Raw genomic sequence first — 20,307 nt, 5'->3', positions numbered from 1 at the left:
TGACAGAACTCTTTTTTTGGATCCTTAGGATTAAAAAATCTTAAAAGTCATATTTTATATTATGACATTAATATTGCTGTTTTGAAAAGGTTACATCGATTATTAAAGCAGATGGATACTTATTTTATTCACTGAGATCAACGCTTTTAAGTAGAAAAGATAAAATTAAATGATTGTTGAAATTAAAAAAAAATTCCTTTAACAATAATCTTGGAGTAAAAAAATAAGTATGAACCCATTTTTATTTTTATGAAATACATATATGTTGTCAATTTCTTCACTGAAAGACCTAGAAAAAAATAGAAAACCAGAAACAATGAAAAATCTCTGGTCTGGATTTTCTTCTTTGAATATAACTTCCTACAAAAATGTACAGTGAATTGGCTAATCCCTGGTCTTGGTAAAGGGTACCTATAACATCTATTATAATACGGTCTATGCTAGAAAGTAAAAACGTTGATTACTAATGAGATGGGGGTATGAGTGTTAGGAGACTATCAAAAGGACCCAGGAACTAGCATGATGGTTCTTCTTAGGGTCCAATTTGAAGTTTAAAAATACAGTAATCATAACTGATTTTAAAGCACTCAAAACCCAAAATTCTTGAGGCAAGAGCAGAGTCAGAAAGAAAGAGAATCAAGTTGACTATAACATCATTCTCTTGTTCTGAAAAAAAAATCAATAAATAAAAAATAAGCATTTATCCAGTCTTTTTAAAAGGAAACGTAAGTTATCCAAGTTAGTAAAAAAAAGCTCTTATTAAAAAAAATGGTAACTAATGAATATAGAAAGAATAATGGAATGAAAAAGTCATTAGATTGTGAGATGTTCCTTTGCAAACTTTTTCCAATCTCTTCAAGATATCTTTATTTTAAAAAGGGGATTATTATGGATGAAAATAGACAAAAGAGTTATCTTGATGGATCACATTCTATTTTGGTTCTGTAAGAGAATGTTCTTTTTAGATCTCTTAAGCTATTTACTGGAGAAGCATCATATCTTCTGCAATGTATTTTCAATATCTATAATTTTGACAAACGTTGGAAAATCATAAATAATTTTGAATCTAGATGACAAACTGTGGTGCTCACTGTATAATTTTTTTTCATCTGTTGTGTATATTGGAATTTTGTGAAATGTAAGTAGGGGGATTTCACCAAAGAATGAACCTTTTAAAAAAAACTAAGAACAGTCTTTGGTATCATCAAATATTTTTTAATGTTGGTATTAGTATACAAGGCAAAATGACTTATTAACTCCCATAATATTGATAATAGCTTTAGAATTTTTGTGATGTATTAGCATTTGTTACTTGAAACAATCTTTAAAATTACATTTAACTTTGATTTTTTTTTTTTACTTTTTATGAAGTCATGAAACTTTTTGGAAAATATAAATATTTTTATATTTTGCGTGGAGGAATCATAAACAAAATGTTATCTTTATCAACTGAGATATTTACAAAAAAATCTGAAAAGTTCTCAAATAATAATAAAAATCTACTTTTATGAAGATACATTTAAAAGTAAAAAGAATATGGTGAAAATAATTTCTCTCACTCCAGTCCTAATCTCATGTGAAATTGAGCACCTACCTGACAACTTGAGTAATGTATTTAAGTTACTTACTGACTAAACAGAGAATTCCAGCCCATGCTACTTACATTGGTCAACCAAGTTGGGAGTTAAACAGATAACTTTTTTTTTTTAATACTGTTTGAGTGGTGTGGTTAAGAATTCAAGTTAGCTATCATTGCCATTTCTCATCATAGGGTATGAGTAATGTTCCTAGTTAGGAAATAGCAATTTGAGCAATTTGCATTCAAAAATGCAAAACTATCTTGAATGTCTATAACGTAGGGTACATGGCAGAAGAACAGGATGAGTTTCTAGTGGTGAGTGGGGACCACTTGATAGCTTTCCTGCTGGCGGAGTACAGAGTTTTACATCATGTTACTTGAGTAATGAAAGCACTTCAAATATTTTTAGCATGCATGTTCATTTATTATTTAAAAGACTATTATTTTAGAAAATATACAAAAAGGAGAAGAGTAGTTTTTTTGAAGATAAAAAATGTTTTGGATATATATGTTTAAAATTAAAAGTATAAAAGGTGTAAAAAGACATGATTTGAGAAATAGTTTACATCTGGTGAGCCATATTCACATACCCCTATATATCTGGTTATTGTACATGGTATTTTTTAAATGCACTTAAGAAATATTTTTTTTTTGTGGAAAAGAATTCTCCATCAGTGTTTTAGTTAGGATTCTCTTATAGTTCTTGGCCAATTTGAGAATACAGTGTTTTTGGCAATCAATTATTCAATTTTTTCAATGTACATTTCTGAAGAAGCAAATTTTTAAAAGATGCTGTACCAGATAATAACAAAATCAGACAGAATTTTTTAATTCTGAGATGTTTCTGTGTAAAGGCATATTTGAATCAAAGCGTCATGCAACGAAATTTAAAATAAGGTATCTTGAGAATCCAATGGAGTGGTTTCCCATTATCCATTTCAACATCTTTCTCACACATAGTGATTGGAAACCTAAAAATAAAAATGTTTTTTTTTTCCTAGATTCTTTTTAAAGTTCAAGTTTGAGAAAATGAATTTTTGCCTTTCAGCTGTACATGTGAGAGACTGTGATTTTAGCCTCATTGTCTGAGTGGAGGAGCCCTGTTCACGACCTTTGTTTTGACCCAACACCTTATAGAAGCAGTGTTAATATTCTTATTTTTTTGAACAATTATTGCAGTCCCCAAATTTTGCAATGGTGTTAGAAGTTCCCTATACCCTAACAAGCAAGAAGCTTCTAAATACAGATGTTTCCCTATCATGTTCCAGTTAAGTAATCTACCAAACACCTTATATGGACATAAAAACATGTGCTGAATATTTTATGCATCAACAATTTAAAGTAGATTTTTGTAACTGACATCTGCAGATCATTCAATAAAAATAGATAATTTAGAGTAGGTCAACAGCCATTATAAACAGAATTCTTGGATAGACTGTTTAGTCCATTGCTTTAAAGGCTCTGAGATTATCACTGAAGCAACAGGATAATGGTGAATGAAATTATCACCTGCAGTGACCTACAATGAAGTGTCTTTTGAAGACATGCTTGTGACAGAGTAGCTACATTGGCAGATGTTTATGGATGTTTAAGGGTTAGAAAGAAGTCAGATATAGGTTTTTATGATTATATGTAGAGGTTTTCTAAAAATGCAAAAGTTTTAAAGTTTTTACCTAAAGGCACAGTTAGAAAAACAAGAAATGTCTATAGAGCTTTTAAAAATATTAACATGTTCATGAGATACTAAAATTCAGTTGGAGAGTCTTTCCTATAGATACTTGTTTGCAAATTGGGGTGTGTTCACAGTCCCCCAAATCTGCTACCTGATATGCAAGGCATTGACTGGGAAAATACTGAATTCTGAGAAGTGAAGTTTTCATACCTGAAATTATTCTATGGAGTCATACATCTAGACTCCAATGACTTAGCAAGCCTGAAAGAACATTGGATTAGTTTGTTCTTTACCTATCTGATGAAATTTTTCCTGAATCTCCTGAATAATATGGAATGAAATAATCACAAATTGTTTTTTTGAAAGATGGAAGCAATGTCCAGCACCCTCATTGCCTTCAGACCTGTTATTAGAATCATCTGTTCCCATATTCAACAAAGCATTTGTAGAGCAGAAATTATGTGTATGAATAATAAAAATAATACCTAATAAGTATAAAAATGTGCCAATATGTATTGGTTCAACCTTGGGAGTTATTTTTGGAGAGTATTTCTGACAATATTGAACTAGTGAGGGAAGACTGTATTTTTATGTACATCTCAATTTAGTCTATCATTATGCATAAACTTGCCAGAGGTTATAAATTCAATTTCAAATTTGAATATCTTGAATAAGATCTGATTTTGATTTTTGGCCCAATAATTCTTTGCTCTTAATATGAATGCAGTAATATGAAAAAAAAAAATAAAAACAACTATGATATCAAGAGGACAATCTGAAAATCTGTGAAGTTGTTACTATGAGCTAAATGACCCACAACCATTTGATTTTAGGAAAATACTTCACCACAATACTAAGAAGCACACACTAGTGGTCATCTCAACTAGGGGACAGGAAAGAAGCAAATATAGATGCAGATGCACGTTTTCTTCAATGTTCTAATTATTTTTTTTGGATAAGGTAGTAATTTCAATTATCAATCATGATATGATAAATAATTTAGTGAAAAGAGATATTTTCATTGGCCAAAAAATGAGAATGTTTGAAGGACTTAATATTATGATTAAGTAAAAAAAGGAAGAAACACATTGATAAGGAGAGAAATATCATTTTTTAAAAGTCCATATGAGCCAAGCACAGTGGCACAAACATAATCCCAGTGGCTGTAGGAGGCTGCAGCAAGAGTATGGTGAGTTCAAAGCCAGCCTCAGCAAAAGCGAGGCGATAAGCAACTCAGTGAGAACCTGTTTCTAAATAAAATACAAACTAGTGCTGGTGACATGGCTCAGTTTTCTAGTGTCCCTGAGTTCAATCCTCAGTACCCTCCCCCCCCCAAAAAAAAAAAGATGTACTACATGAGATTTGCTGAATAGGCCAAAGATGATGGATGTGGAAATGTGGAAGTCTGTTACCAAAAAGGGATATCTGACTTCAACAGATTAAATTAAATTCCAATGCAATTTAAGTCAAAAAGATGCATATAACCTAAAAAAAATTAAAATGAACTTCAGTATTAGTAATATACAGAAGGTACATATTAATAGAATATTTTCACATTGAACTATTCAGGTGAGAACAAATTATTATGGAATACCTCAGTCCAAGTTAGTGGGCAGTGTATGAAGGAATCAGTTGTTTTTTGAAACCCCAAATTATATTAAGGGGTCATATTGAGTCACCATGATCAAAAGTGATGTCCCCTCCATCAACTTTCAGGTCTAAGTCAAAGGAGAGAATTGAAGTCAATATGTCAAAGGGAGAGAATAATCTATGAAAAGACTCCTGAACAATACTTCAAGAACATTCACTGAATATTCTCTTAAACATCCTTACAGGGGTTTGATGCTATTTGTTAAGTAACTATGTCACTGAGGAAAGACAGTAATGTTTGGTGTAAAAGAACATAGATAGTGACCTAATAATAGTCACTACATCCATATGAATATAGTCCCATGTTCAGCATAGGGACTTATAGGAAATATAAAAATGGATTTAGGATAAAGATCATTCTAATTGATTAAGTGATGCCCTTTAGTGTTCATTTCTTTAGATCAAAATTTATAACTTAAATAGATTTACTCAGAAGTTGACTGGCAGAAATTCAAGGTACCCTAGTTTTCTGAAGATATGGAAAACTGATCTCAATATCCACTCAATATCTTGTAGTTAAGACAAATGACCTCAATTAGCACAATAATGCCATTGTTGACCTGCTAATTTAATTTTGGGAGGAGTCTTATAGTCTATATTTCAAGTTCAATGGTGAACTCAAATTCTTATATCTTTTGATGAGGAAAAAAAAACCCTTGGAAAGATAAGCTTATTACAATGTTTCAAATAAAAGAAGGAACAAAAATGATACAGACTATATTAAAAGTAGAATGACCATGTATCATTTTTTGCTGGGGTCTATCCATGCTACTTTATCTACATAGTCCCAGCAATGTATAGTTTAGCATTCCTACTAGGTTCTTCAATTTAATAAAGTAAATTAATAGTGATATCAAAATGATTTCAATGGGCTTGGTGGACCCCCATATAGTTTGTGCAGTTCTTGTCTTGATATCAGGCAGCTAATACTAACACTTTTACCATTTCCACCCCTTTCCATATACTCTCTCAGAAAACACAGTAAAGTCTGTGGAGCATGTCAACCTGGGTTTATTAAGACTCTTATAGAAGGGACAAGCCACCCTGGCAGAGTCTCAGAAGTGATTGAAATGGTAGAAGTCAGGGAAGGGACCTTAAAGTGTTTGGGAAGCTGTGGTTGCACATAGGGTGATTTTAAATCAGAAGTTATAAAGCAAGTTCCCAGTAGGTTTTACCACAATGCATAAATCAGATTACTAAAATCACCAGTCCTATTTTTGTAATACAGGAATTGGAATGTTTTTCTATTTCTGCATCTTGGAATGCTCAGGTTTGAATAAAAAGTTGTTAAAACAATCTGAGCTTAGTTTGTGCTGAACTTCATGGTTTGACATATTTATCTATTGTGTGAATCATAGATGATTTGAAAATTATGGGTTTTTTTATCATCTCTCTATACATCATAATAAATATATTCTTTTCACAGATAGTAATACAGTAAAAAAGTCAATACATTTAATTTTAAATATCACTGAAGTTTAATTAATTAGTATCCCATTTTCATTCTAATATATTCCACCTTAATAACTTCAATTCTACTTTATTGTATACATAATTGAAGATGTTATTTCCATTTCAGTCCTCATCTCACCTTTGTTTATTCAGACAAAATTATGGATGACACTACATAGCATTGTGCACCTCATTCTGTAAGGTAGTGCCTCAAATTTGCAAGGTATTATTTTCCAACTGACATCACAACTGAATCTTCCAGGGAACTTCTACAATTGTATAAAGCCAAAATCATCTGGATGATGTGATATATGCATGAGAATACAGAATGCTGGGAACATCAGACAGAATCATAATTTTGTGAGTATCAGTTTCTTGTTCAGGAGTCAAGTTGCATGGGATAATATATTAATGTACCTTGAACAAAGAATAGAATTTTTACAAATTAGAAAAATCATACTAAGGGCTGGTGTTGTGGCTCAGTGGTAGAGTGCTTGCTTAGCACGTGTGAGGCACTGGGTTCAATACTCAGCACCCCATATAAATAAATGAATAAAATAAATGGCCATCAACAACTAAAATAAAATTAAAAAAAAAGAAAAATCATACAAAGAATTCAACATTCCTAATAGATCCACAAACATCAAGCAAAGGAGAACAGAGACAGATTGCAATGTAAATTCCTTTCATTTTAGTTTTGACTGATATTTGACACCTTAGGGTCTATGAAACAAAAAACAAAATCTAGAAGTATTCAAGAAACTATTATGAAATTTTAGCCAGAAGCATAATTTAAGGAACAAAACACAATTTTAGAATATAGTTAGGGAGAAGTCTCATTTCATTGTTCTAGAAGCACAAGCTTGAATATTTAGAAGCATCTACATATGTTATCCTTTTCATGAACATTGACATTCTCAGCATGGGCTATGATCATAATTTTTCTATGATATTTGGGGACAGAGAATATGTATAATAAGAAACTACATAAATTATTATTATTAAAGCCAGAACCTCACCAGTGCAGTAGCCAATAGAAAGGTTTTAGTTCCTTAAGTAATCTATTGTAGCTAAGGCATGTATAAGTTACATTAGGCACATTCATTATAAAATTCCGCATTATGCTTAACTTTTTAAATTAACCATAGTTATTTGGGGAGTCTCATTGCAGATTTTAAAAAGTAGCTATCTGCTTTTGAGTAGAGGATCAAGGTATAGCAGTATTTTATAAATGAAGTAGCTATATATTTACGCCCTCAAAACCATCAAATGTTAGGGAATTCAAGCTAAGCAAAGCAGTATCATTTTAGAAGTAACTCCAAATGTAAGCAGTTATGAAACTAAGAATGATAGTGTCCCTTTACTAATTGCATATTACTAAAATAAGGATTTAAGCTTTCATTGTAATAAAAAGTATCCTATTTTACGGTCACTTTGGAAATTTGATATTCTATTAACCTACACTGTTAAATTTCTAGAGTGGGAAAGGAGAATATAATCTCAGGGTATTATAAAAAATCTTATAAAAATTATAACAATCTTGGGGTCAATTTGAATTTTGTCTAGATTGAAAGATATTTTCCATTATTAGCCAGTCATTTTCTGGTGCCCCTTTCTTCCAGTAACAGAAACCTAAGTTTTCTCTGGAGAACCACCAATGCTATAATTGGAGGCTCTGCTACTGGTGAAATTTGAAGGAGAATCTTCCATCTTTTCCAAGTTTAGAAGGTAAATCATAGTAGAAAGCATTTGAATCAAGGCTAAGTTCTACCTCATACTTGCTTGGTCCCACCTAGTGGTTCAGAAAAAAGAATAATATACCTAACTATACTTAACATTTCTGTTTATTTATGAAGGTGCTCTTCACAAAATTTATCAAGAAAATGAAATTGGTTTATCTTTCAACCCACTTTGTGATCCCAATAACTCTTGTTTCCTTAGCCAGCCTGTCTAATATTGAACCATTGGGAGAGTGTAATATGTATAATCTCTGCTCACATTCAAAGCGTATCTCTCTATTTTTTTCAAATGGCTTTTCTTTTGGTCTGACTACTGGCACTGTACCTTAACCAATTATGTTCCATCATCCTATATAGAACTGACAACTTGGGACTTAATAAGTTAAAGAACTACCTCTGATTAGGACAATAGTTTCTTTTCTACCTTGACATGAAAATTTCCAAATTTGGTTCATTAAAGAAATGATTATCAGATGATTGATGTATTGGTTATGTATATGAATTTTCAAAGATCTCATAACTGTTTTCATTTTCTTTATTTCATGAAAAATTTTTGAGAAGCTCAGAATAATATATGACTCAAACATATTCTTTCAGGCATTAAAATCCTTCTACTTTGGAGTTTTGTAGAGAATTAGTTTTATCTATTTATTTTAAAAATATTCATTTTCATAACTGTCATATTTTTCTACTTTTCTATACTTATAATTGTATTCCCATTCTCAATATTTATATAATCTTTTCTAATTTTTCTATTACTAGTATCTTATATAATATATAAGCTGTGAAAGTTTTAGTGTTTTCTAGTATTTTTGAATCTGTTTTTTTTATTTTAACCTTTTGTATATTTCTTTTGTTTTCTATAGTTTCTATTATACTTTGCTTAGAAACTGTATATTAAATTGAATATATGCATCTTTGTTAAAAGAGAAAACCCCATAATTTTATGCATCTATGTGTTAGCTTCTAACAGCACAATATCTTTACTCTTCTTTACTCTCCTTAGCTGCTGAACACGTTTTTCACAATATATAAATTTGGAAGTCAAGTTGGTTGATGCAGTTTGCTCTTAACATCAGTTCTCAATGTCAAGCAAAATATTATATTTTTCCATACGTTTTCTGGACACCTAAGTTGTGTATACTTTAAAAATATGAGGGAAATGAAAAGTTACAACATAAAACATGCCTTGGAAATACTGTTCTTTCTGACTCTATAAATGATCTCTGTAGCAACTATACATCTTGAAATAGAAATCTGTTCTTCTGCCACACGGCATTTTGAAATGTGTAGAAAATAAAAAGTTGTTCAATAACACTTGTAAGTTTAGTACTGACTTTACAACTCTGCATTGTTGATTCAATATGGATTAATAATTAATTTTCATCTTTACTAACTACTTGAAAGTCGTGGCAGAGCAAAACAATAGTGCATATCAATTTATGACATTCATTTTGGCTAGAAATAAAAATTTCTCCTAGTTTTTTGGAATAAGTTGTCAGACTAAAATGTCAGTATTTTTATGTGAACTCACTTGTTTAAATCTACCTATATATTTCAATCACTATTTAAGACAGACTTGTGTCAGGGACAAAAGTTAGGTGATGTTTTTAATCATGACCTCTCACTGATTGAAGCAAAAGAAAAAAAAATTAAGTCCATTTTCACTTTATCTCCCCATAAAGCTTCTTCTGAAAGATTATTTTCTCACAATCTTGGTGAATAGGCTTTGGCTACTCAACACAATTTCCTAGGAAAATGAACTAGGGATGGACACTTAACTCACAATTGACAGAGCAGAGACATTTGTTGCCAAGAATTAGAAATGAAGACACAAAGGCTACCATTAGTAAGTTATTCCTTAGGAGACTTAATCTGACTCATACAAAGTTAGCAGAGAAGCAGACTTAGAAAAAGTAGCAACTGCAACATGTCAATTGACCTCAGAGAGAGAGAATAAAAAATATTGAACTAAAATCTTCAGCTCCTGAAGTATTTCTAGTTCCTTGCCCACCTACATCTTAAAATCACTGAATGCTTGCCCTTGGATTACTTGTGATTTTACTGCAACCATCTAATAAATTTCTTATTTGTCTTAAGCTCAGTTGAATGAATTTTTGGTCTTGGTAAACATAGAATCTTATAAAAGAGGAACAAGAAATGACCTCACTGCTTTCTAATTCCTGTAATGAATTATTATACTGTATATTTAATCATCTTATTCTGGTTCTGCTGTGTAGATTATGTGTTAAATAAATGGCTGATGACTGTTGTTTTCACTTATCTCTTGTAATCCTCATCATATGTCAAATTAACTGTTCCGAAGGATAGAATGGTAGTCACTGGGGGCTCAGAAGGGTAGTTGGGAGGAAAGTTAGCAGGAGCTTGGATGACAGGTACCAAACACACAGATAAGACGAAGAGGTCCCAGTGTCATATAGCACAGGTGGGTGACTGTCATTTATGAAATTCTATTTTATATTGTGAAAAGAAGCAAGAAAAAGGAAATTGAAGATCTCAACAGAAGAAAATGATAAATTCTTGAGGGGATGGAAATGTCAATTATCCTGATATAATCATTAAACATTGCATACATATGTCAAATTATCACATTGTACCCCTGTAAATATATACAATTATTATGTAACCAATAAAATTTTAAAAATACATTATATAATGTATTATAGAGTGTTGGCAACTTCATGATAAATCTTATCACTTACATGCAAGGTTTTACTATAAAAACACTGTTAAAATTTTAAAATAATAGTAGTAATATAGAATGTGTACAAAATCACTGCCAAAATGAAATCATTGAGCTTCAACAAGTAACCATGTACATGAGAAAATAGAAATGTTTGTTAAAATATTTTCACTTAAATGTCCATATTTTTTACTGAAATTTAAATTTCAATGAATTTTTGGGGTAAAAAATAAATAACCAAAATTCTGCTCAATAGGTATTTTTAATCTTGGAGAACATTAGATAAAATTACTCTTTTGGGGGGATTATAAGCAAGTTTTCATTTATATGAAGAGAGTAATAGTAAAAGAGAAAACAGGCATAAAAGATGAAAGGAGAAAAGTGACCTTAAAGTGGGATGTGGATAAGGGGCTGTGGGTAAAGTGGCATTGCATGTACTTCCTGAAATTATAATCCAGCACTCAGTGTCTAAAATGTCCATGCATGTTTATTTCCTTCAGACTTAAACTATTATTTTACAGATGAATTAACTGAGCTTTAGAAAACCTAATTCACTTTATAAAGATCACAGAACTAGTTATTAACAAAGTATGGTCTCTTTATTCCTTATGTAAAGCTTTCCAACACTGTGAGTCTATGGTAACTGGAAAACATATTAATCATAATTCCACTTTCCACATTTTCTTGTTCATATGGTTTCAGTCCATCATTGCTTATTTTAGGCATTTGTGAATTAGAGTTCACATGTAGTAATACAGAAGAGAAAAACAAAGAAGAGTTTGGCTTATGATTCAATACACAGCACACGGAAATTAAAACATTCTATCTTATTTGTATTGGTAGTAGTTTTGCTATTACCATAAAATCAAGCAAAATGTATCTACAGCATTTTAACATCATTGAAATGTCAAAATCATCGCGATGAAAAGATAATTATGTATTCTTGCTATGCAATACTAACAGACTATCTGTTTTGAATAACAAGGCACAGAAAACATATAAGTATCAAAATTGCTTAGTTCTATAAATCTATTGCATTTTTGCAAGCAACAAATCAGTACATTTCTTCTTTCTCATCTACTTAATTTATGGTAATCTGTACTGCCAGCAGGCTCTATGAATACCTTTGCATACTAAATGTATTTGGATGACACAAGAAAACATTTTCTTATCATGAAAGTAAGGAACTTTTTTTTAAGTAACAAAAATATGATATTTTTCCCCTGATAAATAGAGTTTAAAGCATTTCTCTAAAAAAGAGATCATCTTTCAAGAGAGAAATTGACTTCAACATTGAAGTGGAAATTAAAAGAGAAAGCATGATAAAAATCTCTTTATTAATTCTTATTATATAAGATCATGAAAGATTTAAATGAAAACAGTGTAACATCTCCTCATTTCACATCTCTAACAAAAAAAAAAACGAGGAATGTACTCTTGGCATTCTTTTGTTGTTATAATACAGAAGATGATTCTTAACCCTTTAGAGTTATTCAAATTGCTTTCTTTATTACCAGTACCTTAGCCTCATTTCTACTTAGCCAACTGTTAAATTCATAGTTTGGCATTCTCCAATGATAATCCTGATTGCAGGCAAGAAGAAAAGGTATATTGGATTTTTTTTTTCTTTTTTATTGAAAGAAATTGCCACCAGGACAATATCTGCTTTGGCTAGATTATAAATAGGCTAACTTTATAGATAATGATGATGAGGTTGATGATGATGATGATGATGATTCCTGTTAATGCAGGAATGTTTGAAAGTAAAGTGATTGGATTATGACAGCTGTAACCTCATCATTCTATCCTACTTTGAATGGACTGAATTGGTGCTTACTGAGGACAGGTGGGACATGGCTGGAGGAGGGGGTCACTGGGGACATGCCCCCTGGAATTATTATTCTTCTCTGCAGCCCCTTCCCTCTTTTCTGGCTCTCTTCTTCCTGGTTGCCTGGAGGGGAGCAGCTTCCTCCACCATACCCTTCCCCTATAAAGTGCTGACTCATGCTGGGCACAGAGCAAAGCCAGCTGACAGACAATGAAATAAACCTCTGAACCATGAGCCAAATAATTTTCCCTCTTTAAGTTGTTCTTGTCAGATATTTTGGCCATAGCAACCCAAACTTGACTAACAAAGATAGACAGACAGATAAGACAAATAAGATTTAAAAAAAGAAAGAAAGAAAAACAAAAGGAGAAAGAATAAAAAAGAGAGAAATCAATCCATTGATAGATGTAGATACTGTAGAACAAATAGATATCACTAATACCAGGAATCAAAACATAACTCAATTTGGAAAATAAATATGTGGTATCTAACTCAAGAGATTTTTATCTAGATCTTCTGAGGTAAATGTTTTATAAAACAAAACTAGATCATTTCCATAATATCAGTTTGCTCTACATGTATAAGACTTCCCTAGGAAGAAAAACAAAATACAGTATCAAATCTCAAGTGGACTCCTGTTACTAGATCAATCAAATTCAAATGAACCAACAATTAATAGAGTTTCAGAATATCTTCCACGTGATGGCAGGTCTGGTGGAAAGCAGACATATGAAATTCAGTCATCAGCACTAAGCAGTAATAATACAGTAAAGAATCAATACAGAAAAGAAAAAATACATCTGAGTATCCAGGAAAGTGTCCCAATCATTCCTTTGATATAGGTGAGAGTCAGGAGCTAGACTGAGACTATATTTACTTAAGATCTCTTGCTTTATTTTTTTTCCATGAAACCTTTGAACAAATACAAGGGACAATTTGTCAGAAAAGTCAAATTTAAAATGATCATAAAAATTATTAATGAAAAAGATGCTATAAAAGGAACATTTTATTTTGACTTAAAATTTAATTTAGAAGTTTAAAGAAGTACAGTTCTCTGTGGAGAATGGGTTTTCTTTGGAGACTAGTACACAAATTTTATGTTTGTCTTTGACTATTACTGAAACATCTAGTTTGTAAATTTTTGAGGTTAAACTAATTTGTTGATACATTCTTTCATATGTTGGATGCTATTGCTCAATGATTTTGTCTTCATAATTTTTCTACAGCTGTGTTACTGCTACACCTTGCTGATAGCCCATGCAAGTGAAAAGTAAAGCTTGGAAGAATGTGGGTGTAGACACTGAAGCAGAGGGAGAAGCCAAGTTGTTGGAACTTTGCTGGTTTTACCAGGGAATGTCAAAATCACTTACACGCACCCGTCAAGGGAATTTTTAGTGTTGCTTGTCTTCTGCTCAAAGAGAATAGAGCCAGCAATGTTCTCACAATCAACTGAAAAGAGAGATAAAAAGTTATAGGGAATGGAGGGAAGCCCATCTGTTTTCCTTCCTTTCCTTGTCAGCATCCATTGACTCAGAGGATGAAGGTGGGAAGGGATGTCCCAGGTAGAGGTGATGTAGTCACCTCTCAAAGTCGAGGGAGTGAGACAGGGAATTAAGAACAGACCACACATATCACTCAAAAGTGCAGAACTAGAATCAATTGAGATTTATAAAAACAACCAAGAGCATTAAGAAAATCATAGAGTATTTTCCTAAAATATTGATGAGATCTTTTATGAGATCTCCACAGTAAGGGCAAAAAATATTCAGAGTAAAGTGGGGATGAGTGGGAAAAAAATAAAATTATTTTCATTTTTGTTTTTATGTATAAGCCCAAAGTTCGGACTGTTCAGTAAAATTGCTATAAACGAGATTCAGAGAATGATTTTCTGTTCCATCTTTACAGCAATTTCAAATGATTTATGTACTCTCCTTGAACTGGGTTTTAAAAATATCCTGTTTCTTTATAAATAATTTATAAAGGCCCCACTCAGTCTGTAAAGTACAAAGAGCTTTTAACTAGAAGTTGGAAAACTGGTGTTTGGACTGCAGTTCAGTCAATAAGTAGTTTTGTGGTCCCTGCTACAGTCAAACCTTTCTTAGTCTCCATTTCCATAGCTTAAAAAACAAAAATATTTAGTGTAAGGAAATCTCCATATCCTAACATATCCAAAATAATGTATTTATCCAATGGTTATTTAATGATGCAGGAAGTATTGAAACACTCGGTATTGACAAAATTCTTTTCATTGAAGGTTAAAATATCCCAAAATTACAGAAAGTCATTTTAATCCTAAATATTTTGGTCAGGTAATATATAAGTATTATACCTGTAGTTATTGAAAAAAAAATCAGATAAACATAAAGCACACTTCCTTCCCTTAAAAAGAGGATATTATAACCACCTAAGCATGTTAGAAGAATTTAAATCTTGTGTTTTAGTTAAGTAAAATTTAAGGAAAAACCATAGCGACAAAAGCATGGGAGTGTTTCAAAATAGGTTGTAAAGAAAAGGATAAAAAAGAATTGCATATAAAATAGAATGGAGTAATTGCAGAAAGCACCAGAGGAAATCAAGGACATAAAGGTTTTCCTGAGAGAGGCTATAATCTGGCATAGAGGAAAGTAAGTGAAACAAAGTATCACAGGAAGAAAAGCACAGATCCTGGAAGTCAGAGATAAGCTAAGTGGTTTTTCTTTTTCTTTTTTACAAAATTTAATAGCTTGGGTAGTGCTGGTTCTAGCCATGATAGAAAAAAAAATCAGGATTTTTTTTACCCTACCACCATAAAAAATGATAACACTAGACTCATTATATAAAATAACTATTTTAAGACTTTGAACAAAAGCACTGCTAGTCTGTTGTACATTTTATAAGAGAAACATATAATCTGAGGTACTGGAATTTCTACCTTAAAGCCTATTTCATCTGATTGCACAGTGAAGCAAAATACTAAGAGAGATCAGCAATCTCAGTGGCAGAAAAAAACATATCAGAATTCGGAACAGTAGCTGAAATCTATAAATCAGGGTTCTGGAGAAATAAACCAAAGATTCAGATGACTAGAAATCTGCATAGACATTTTACTAACTGACCAAATACAAAGCTCTGTATGTACAGAATGAGACACTGCAGAGCCTGGAAAAATCAAATACTGGAGGACCGTGAGGTAAATGACTTCCTAAAGTTGACACAATTGAACCTGGAAGTTGTAACCATTCAGAGTTGAGAGATTCTGAGATTCACTGAACTAAGGAACTAAGACTACAAAAGACTACACTGCTGAAATGCACTAATCTTGCTCCAGAATAAGGTTTACTCTAGACATGACCTAACAGACTTCCAAAATATCATTTACAGCAGTGAATAAATTAATTATCTTATGAATAAAAACATGTAACAATTCTCAAAAGACAACAAAGTCCAATCTTTTATTAATGTGAGATTTCCAATGTCCACCATATAATTTAACAACATGCACCAAAATAAGCAAAAAACAAACAAACAAAAAAACGTAAGATAGGAGAAAAACAACCAATAAAAATGTATCTTAACTTGAAATTAGCTGACTGTTCTAGAAGAGCTATCGAAAACTCATTTGATGATTTAAAGAATTGATGCTCATTATAGCTACCCAGATGGGAAACTCAAGAGGAAAAATAGAAAAGTGAAAAAAATCTAAATGAAATTTGTAAAACTAAAACAAAAAATCACAGTATTTTGAAATTTAAAAAAAACATGTTAGGTAAACATGAAAAATAGGTTTAATACTTCCAAAGAAAAGGTTTGTGAATTAAAAGATAGGTCAATAGCAAACATAAAAATTGAAGCAGAGATGAAAACAAAAAATTTAAAAAATGAACATATTCTATGCAATAAGAAATAACCATATATAATGTCAATGTCATTCTAGAGAAGAGATGAAAAAGCATTGAGGCTACACATATCACATGCTAAACATAGTTTCAACAGACACTTTTTCTTAAAAAAATATGTTTTTAGTTGTTGATAAACCTTTATTTTTTATTTATTTATATGCAGTGCAGAGAATCAAACCCAATGCCTCATACACACCTGGCAAGTGCACTACAACTATGTCACAGCCCCAGCCCTCAACAGAATTTGATAAAGCCAGAAATTAAACAGTTGCCACCATTTTTACTACTATTATTTGTTCTAAGTCAACAGCATGTGTGGCTTGAATATTCTATAAACTTTTTTGTGTGAAACACATTTTACATTATATTTTTGAGGGATGCATTTCTCCGTATTTGTCTTAACTTATTCAGGATTTATTATATCGCAAGTATAAGAAAACAAGCCACAGATAATATGATCTTTTATGACCTACTTATCAAAGAAATATGATCCTTAAAGTTACAACAGCACATACAAAGAATTCTACATACTTTATATTCTGTACCCTATGTAACCATTATATATGTTATTTACATAAATTTACATATAGATATTACATATGTAGTGCAGATACATATCTAAATATCTATGTTATATATTCTGTGCATTGCATAAGTAAATACAATATATTTTGATAATATTTTAGTATTTAAATAACTTAAATAATTTTAGGGTCATTTTAAAAAAAAAATTATTATTTATTTATTTTTTAGGTGGACACAATATCTTTTATTTTTATGTGGTGCTGAGGATCGAACCCAGTGCCTCACGCATGCCAGGCGAGTGCGCTACCACTTTAGCCACATCCCCAATCAGGGTCATTTTTAATCATGAACATTTAAAGGCTACAATTGAGCAATCCCATTTCTGGATATTAATATAAAAGAAATAAGACCAGAATTTGGGATAGATACTAGCACCCCATACTCTTCACATGAAGTTCACAATAGCCAATCTGCAGATGCCTGTATACAGATGAATGGGTAAAGGACATCTAGTGCATCCATATGATAGAAAACTATTCAGTCTAAAAATAAAGAAAATTCTGCAATATGTAGCATGGGTAAACATTAAGGATATCATAGTGAGTAAATAAACCAGGCACAGGAAGACAAATACTGCATGACTACACTCATGTGAGGCATCTAAAGTAGTCAAACTTGCAGAGTCAAAGATTTGAATGGTGATTGCCAGGGAGGAAGAAAAAAGGCATTATTAATCCAAAGGAATCAAGTTTAAGCAAAGCCAGATGAACACGCTCTAAATATCTGCTCAACAACATGGTTCAGGAAGTCAACGATGATATACACTATAGTGAATAATTTCCTAAGAAGGTATATCTCATGTTAAATATTTTTACCAAAAATATATATTTTTTAAAAAGGAGGATATTATTAAGCTAAGTAAACTCTCAATAGATGCAGTGATTTTATGGTAGTTTACACTGTATTTTCGTACAGTTCTGGTTATGCTCTTTTTTCCATGCATTCTGCCCGTTTCACTCTACCATGTACCTTGACCAACTTGCTTAACCTCTAAACCTCAATTTCCTCTTTTATGAAATGGGGCAATTATATGAAATTTATAGAACTATAGGGAGGGTTATATAAGGAATTTCATTGAAAACAGCTTAATATGTCTGACATAGAACATTATATGTGCACATACAATATAATACATATACAATTTCATTAAATAAAGTATAAATTATTTTAACAAAATTCTTATTTTAAAAATAAATTAAAATAGTCTCTTCAAAGTCTTTGGTAATGACTTAGATGTTTACTAATTTCATCCTGTTTTAATTCTCTTGAGGGTAGCTATGAACATTTAAGCATCTTCACACTTCCTTAAATTTGAATAAATTAAGTTAAAGATTAAATGATACCCCCTCATACACAAAGTTTTATTTTTTGCCTCAAAAGTTTTGGTGTACATGTTTTAAAACTCCACAGTATTATGGTCAGGAGATTATTTATTTTTCGGTGATCTCCAAATATACTCTCTAAGTGAGTTATTGATATTCCTGATTGAATTTTGCTATGTATATACAGAATGCATTTTGCTTGGTTCAGAAATACCATTTTAAGGAGTTCCCCCAATTTTCAAGCATGTTACCTGACAAGGCTAGTGGGGCTTTTCCTTGAAACCACTGTTTTGTCAAGAGTTTGCCTTTCCTTACAACTTAAAACAACCTAATAATGTTTCCTTTTTTCCCCTTGTTCTTTTTAGTTATACATAAGAGTAGAGCATAATTTGACTTATTCATATAAACATGGGTACATATTATTCTAATTAGGATCCCAGTCTTGTGGTTGTACATGATGTAGAAATTCACTGTGGTATATTCACGTGTGCACATAGAGAATTTATGTCAGAATCATTCTACTGTCTTTCTTATTCCTGTCCCTGTTCCATTCCCTTCATTTCCCTTAGTCTAATATTCTGAACTCCTATTCTTCCCCTCCCTGATTGTTGTGTGTTAGCATCCACATATCAGATAAAACATTTGACCTGTTTGTTTTGGGGGGGATTGGCTTATTTCGTTAAGCATAATATAGTCTCCAGATCCATTCATTTTCTGGCAAATGCCATAAAGTCATTCTCTTTTATGGCTGAGTAATAGTCCATTGTGGATATATACTACATTTTCATAATGTCTTCTTAATGAGGTTATTGAGTGTAGACATTTACAGATAAGTTCAAAATCAAACTGAGGAAACACTTCTATGAGAGAGCTCCAAGAAAATTGAAATGAAAGCACCCACTTGTCTGCTTTGTTCCCTGCTATCCCCTCACTTGCACACAGATTACTTTTAATCTAGAAAGTGCCAATAAATACTAATTGCAAATATGTCTTTGCAGAATTTTCAATTTTATACCTACCTGCTCTTGACATTTTCCTTTGTGTCTATCCTCTATCGCTAAAACCAACATTGGCTTTGATGTTTATACATGTAGGGACTCTGTACACATCTTTTGGCAATTTTGACAAATCTAGTAGAGCCTCCACTGGATGGGGTGTTCAAGTTCATCTGTGTTGAAATCTATTAATGAATTTATGGTTTAGGTATTTTTCTACCGCCAACTTATAAGTAACATTTTTTAAGTCAAACAGTAATTGGCATCAGTTATATGTTCTGTATACTCAAGAAGTAATTTTATGGCATGTTGGGGAAATATCATGGTGATATTTCTTACATTATGCTTCAAATCTCTCCCCTACCAAATTATATCATGTAATAACAGCTCTTTAAATATTTAAACCCACCCATTAACCTCACCACTATACAAAAAAAAGAAAAGAAAAAGAAAGAAAGAAAGAAAGAAAGAAAGAAAGAAAGAAAGAAAGAAAGAAAGAAAGAAAGAAAAAATACCTGAAACTGAGCTGAATGTTTTTGTGTTTATTCCAGTAAAAAATTCAGATCTGGGATTTTATGGACTCATCACAAATAAAGTCTGTTCAGTAGTTTATTCTATGTTTTGTGTTCTGTAGAAATCTTAAATGGTGTACTGCATAGCTAAGTATTTATTTTTACATTATGGCTCATGTTGCTTATCTCAACTTTGTAAACAATCTTCCAGAAAAAAAAGTCATTTAATTTCTTAAATCCTTTTCAATACAACAAATAACTGTGCTATTTCTATAACAACATTTTACACTCACTTTAACATACTGCACTTGACATTTTGAAGGTGGCCATACACTGATAATTTAATAGTTTTACTTTTTTGTCTCATATTTTGTAAATATCAGAAAGCTGC

The 20,307-nt window shown here is 31.6% G+C and overlaps 1 long non-coding RNA gene across 10 annotated transcripts in view; it reads right to left on the bottom strand.

The window, feature by feature from the left end:
* LOC125616089 overlaps positions 1-20,307 on the bottom strand; it is a 307,484-nt gene that overhangs the window by 63,687 nt on the left and 223,490 nt on the right. The window contains exon 10 of one of the 10 annotated variants that reach the window (XR_007346712.1): positions 826-14,073. The exons of the other annotated variants lie outside the window; for them this stretch is intronic. This is a non-coding gene — a long non-coding RNA (uncharacterized LOC125616089). Of the gene's footprint in view, positions 1-825; positions 14,074-20,307 lie in introns of those variants that run through there. 10 annotated transcript variants of the gene reach the window in all.

The sequence above is a fragment of the Marmota marmota genome, unplaced genomic scaffold (genome assembly GCF_001458135.2).
Source record: "Marmota marmota marmota unplaced genomic scaffold, marMar, whole genome shotgun sequence".
In the NCBI taxonomy this organism is placed as follows: domain Eukaryota; kingdom Metazoa; phylum Chordata; class Mammalia; order Rodentia; family Sciuridae; genus Marmota; species Marmota marmota.
Note: the sequence above shows the minus strand (reverse complement) of the source record. Positions and strands in the feature narration are given on the sequence as shown.